This window comes from Alligator sinensis, unplaced genomic scaffold (genome assembly GCF_000455745.1).
Source record: "Alligator sinensis unplaced genomic scaffold, ASM45574v1 scaffold472_3, whole genome shotgun sequence".
NCBI classification, from domain to species: domain Eukaryota; kingdom Metazoa; phylum Chordata; order Crocodylia; family Alligatoridae; genus Alligator; species Alligator sinensis.
Window position 1 is genome coordinate 542,595 of NW_005842852.1, and position 4,202 is coordinate 546,796.

Sequence of the window (4,202 nt, forward strand, 5' to 3'; positions counted from 1 at the left end):
GCGGCCCCCCGGGGGCTGCCTGTGCCTGCTCAGGACAGCCCCATAACAGGCTGCAAGTGGCTGCAGCAGGGAGTGCCAGCCATGGGGCAGGGCCACTTTTCCCTGGGCTCCTTCCCTCCTCCCCACCCCCTTACCTGAAGTTCCCGTACTGGGGCAGCCAGGTGGGGCAGCCAGGTGGTTGCCTGTTAGGGCTTCCTGCTGGGGGGGGTGAGGCCTGGCAGGCCCTGCTGTTGCAGGAGCCTGCCAGGCTTCCCCTGGGTCCTGTCAAAAGTGACAGGAACCAAGGACAGATCAATATTAATTTTCTAAGTTTTTTTAGGGGCCTCGTGGGCCACATGCAGCCCACAGGCCACAGTTTGCTCACCCCTGGTTTAAAGTCACATTTACATTAGCTGCAATCAGTCACTAATCAGATGCACTTGGAAGGCCAGAGCCAGGCCAAGAAGTAAACATAGAACAAATTACTGGCTCCTTTTACATGTTTCAAAGGTCTCCAAATATTTTTATTGGACTTAATGTTCATGTTGTATTATCTAGCTTGTATTAAGTTTAGTGTAGCATCTTTTGCCTGAATTACAGCTATTCAGAGTTTGTCACAATGACTACTACAACACTTGAGTGTAGCAACTTTCCAATTAGGTTCTTTGAGCAACAGTAATTCAAGGCAAATATTTACCTTTTTTTTGCCAGAGACCTATGAAAAGGTCTTTGTTATTTTAGCCATCACAAAGATAACTGACTGTGTGAGAAAAGGAGTCTCACACTTCTCTACTTGATAGGCAAGCCTCATTTCTCACCCTAGGGAGCCCCTGATCTAGGTATTATGAGAACTGCTCTCAGGTCTCTCTGTAGTGATTACTGCAGGAATATAAAGGGAAGATCAGTGCCTTTCAAGAAGCTACCTACTGCTTTCACCATACATGTGATGTGGAGGCGTGAAGCTACAAGGTTGTACAGTTTTCTCCTCTTCTCCCAGCAGCCAATCTCACCAATTGGGAACTGGCTGCAGCATTTCATCCAGTGCTCCTGCCTGCCCATCACCTAAGCAGGGAGCACAGCCTGTTAGCGGGTGCATCAGTGCTTGCCAGGAGTCCACGTGCACTCCCATGCACACGTGCACTCCCATGCACACCCTATGCGTCACCACTGATAACAGCATTAGCAGAATGAAGCACTTAGCAGAATTCACCAGCTCCAGAGTTCCCTTATTTGTTGCCAAGGTAGAAGGAAAGTAAAACTTATTTCACTGTCCTCATGTCAAAACAGAACAGAGAAGTTATTTGCTTGCAGAAAGTACTTCAAGTGGAAATCCAGATATGCATAGTTACAACCGTCTGCCAGTCCAACTTAAAGTTTTGGGACCAGCACCATTTAACATTTTGTGCTCACCTACAAGAAATAATAAAGAAAGAAATAATAAAGTAAGAAACCCGCCAAAAAGATCTTATGTTCAGAAGGTTCACAATAGAACTTAATGTGATTTACATCATCACTGGGCACAAGACAATTTTTAAACAGTTAAAGTCACCTTCGCTTGAAACAAAAGCTACTAGTCCTTATGAACAGAACTTGGAAATATCTTCAGTCCACAGTACATGCCGTTGGCTTCTCTAAGCACTTTTATAGATTTTAACTTAATAACTGCAAAAAGAATTCAGAACAGAACATCATTTGACACTTGCCTATCCCAAAGCTGGGGGTAGGGGTCAAGGAAAATCACTTTTCCAAGCCATAGCTGAAGACAGTCAGACCAAGTTTACATTAGAAAAGGTTTGTCAGTGTAGGCATATTAAAGTCCTTGTGAGCAAGAGCGCTTTCATTCGTCTAGCTCAGTGGTTCTCAACCTTTTCCCTACCGGAACCTACTTGCAAAGATCTATGGTCTGTCCCAACCCACACCCCTCTGGCCCCATCAGTGCCCGATCTAGTCCCCTGCTTGGCCCGGCCACCTCGTACTGGCGGAGCAATGCCTCGGAAAGGGATGAGGATTTCATAAGAACATCACACGCACGCACGCACACGCTGATGGCCCTCACTTCCACCCCACATCCCCTTTTCCCCCTAGCCCTCCTGGAAGGGCTCCCAGCTGCTCCGTCCTGCTTGGGCTGGAGTGCAGTAGATGCGGCAGCTCCAGTGGCTCTGGCTCATGTGGGCACCAGCAGACCAAGCAGACCAAGTCTGGCCCCAGCACAGGCTGGAGAAAGGAGAAGGGAAGGCCTGTGACATCCCCGCTGCCCTGGACAGGGGCTGCCGCAGATACTCCGACCACCCCACGAATATCTCCTAGCTGTCCCGCCCCCATGAACACAGGCACCAGCCCAGTGCCACCAGCTTGGCTATGCAGCTCTCCCCACCCCCTTCCCCTGCTGGAAAAGGCAGGTGTCTTCCCACTCCCCTTCTGCCCTGCCACAGCTTGCAACCCTTTCAAATATTCTTGCAACCCACTTTTGGGTTGCAACCCACAGTTTGAAAAACACTGGTCTATCTTATACTGGTTGCCAAAACAAGCTGTTCCACAAAAGAACTCGTTATGGCAGCAAAGTTCATCCAAATTAGTTTTTGTCAAGTTGTAAGAACAAAAATGTACCCCTTACACCGACATACTGGTAAGTTTCTAGAGTAGACCTTGCCCATGATCCTCTCAACTGCTGTCCAAACAATAGTCTATTTCACTGTGCTAGGGCCTAGTTAGCTAAAATACTGATGCTACTAATTTTGAGTACTCTAATAACCAAAGCAGGGGAGGTTGAAAAACTGGAGATGAAGTGATGTGAACCAAGGAGATGAGACAGCAACAGTAGCACACACTCTTTGGAAGCTGGTACCAGACCTCTTCCTTTAATCCACCTCTCCAAGAAGGATATCATTTAAACAGGATGGGAAAATCCCAATTTATCCAACATCTACTACCTTCTGCTAAGACCAATGCAGAAGCCAAGACGACACCTTTTCAGGATCCTCTGCGTTTTCTCCCTTAGTAGCTGAAGTGAGGAATCCACTTCTCATTTAGGGACTGCCTCTGGAGCATGAACAGCTCTTTCATATCAGTCTTCAACTAGGATTATACCTTTACAGGACCTCTTGTAAATCAGACCACAGGGGTTAGGGCATATGTGCTGCCAGCTAAGTAGTACACATACACATGAACAGAAAATACAGAGAATGAAGGCACCTTACAGAGAAGAGGGCAAAAAGTTCTTGTGTGTGCTCTTATATGCAAGTCCCAAGACACATCACCTTCTCTCAAGGGATGCAGGAGAGCGCAGTGATGCAGCTCAGCCCCATAAAAACCTCTCTTTCATGTCCCATCAAGCCGAGCTCAGCCCCCACGCTGGCAGCTACCCCAACCACGTTCCCCAGCTCTTTCTGGGCGTGAGGAGTCACGGTTCACTCCTCAGGCTGCCACATCTAGTCCAACCCCCTGCTCAAAGCAGGACTAGTCCCAACTAGATCATTGCAGCGGTTTATCAAGCCCAGGCCTTAAAGACCCCCAAGAACAGAGACTGCACCACCTCTCTGGGTAACTTGTTCCAGTGTTTCACCATCCTCTTAGTGAGAAAGTTTTTTCTAAGATCCAACCTAAACCTCCCTTGCTGCAACTTGAGACCATTGCTCATTGTTCTGTCATCACTGAGAACACTCCAGTTCCATCCTCTTTTGAACCCCTCTTCAGGTACTTGAAGGCTGCTATTAAATCCCCTCTTACTCTCTTCTCCAGACTAAACAAGCCCAGTTCCCTCAGCCTCTCCTCATGAGTCATGTCCCCCAGCCCCTTATCCTTTTTGCTGCCCTCCACCAGACTCTCTCCAACTTGCCCACATCTTGTCTGTAGTGGGGGCACAGCAGCGGACACAGTATCCCAGTGGGGTGCAGTGCAGTAACTTCCAGGAGCCCGGACAGGAACTGACACTTCCCCACAGCCTGGTCTGACCCCAGGGAAGGAACCGTCCTCACTCCTACACAGGCGGAGCACGCCCGCTGCCCGGGGCTTTCCAGCCAGGGCGAGGCACCGCACCTGTCCCGCCCCAGCTCTGGCTGTGGCCCGACCCCTGGGCCCCGCGGGCGCCACCCTGCCCGCGCAGAGGGCGAAGGCGGGTCCCCGGGGCGCCCCCGCTCCCGCCCCGCGCTACCTGCTGAAGAAGTCGGCGAGGCTGGCGCCGGTACCGGCGATGGCGAGGCCCGGCCTCGGGTTGCGCTCGGGCG

At 50.2% G+C, this 4,202-nt stretch overlaps 1 protein-coding gene across 3 annotated transcripts in view; it reads right to left on the minus strand.

Moving 5' to 3' along the window:
• Positions 1 to 4,202, minus strand: part of TBC1D12 (TBC1 domain family member 12) — a 101,589-nt gene that overhangs the window by 93,500 nt on the left and 3,887 nt on the right. The window contains exon 1 of one of the 3 annotated variants that reach the window (XM_006035550.2): positions 4,130 to 4,196. The exons of 1 other annotated variant lie outside the window; for it this stretch is intronic. The gene's annotated coding sequence lies outside the window, so the exon portion shown is untranslated. Of the gene's footprint in view, positions 1 to 4,129; positions 4,197 to 4,202 lie in introns of those variants that run through there. One more of the 3 variants, XM_025191710.1, reaches the window with a different exon arrangement.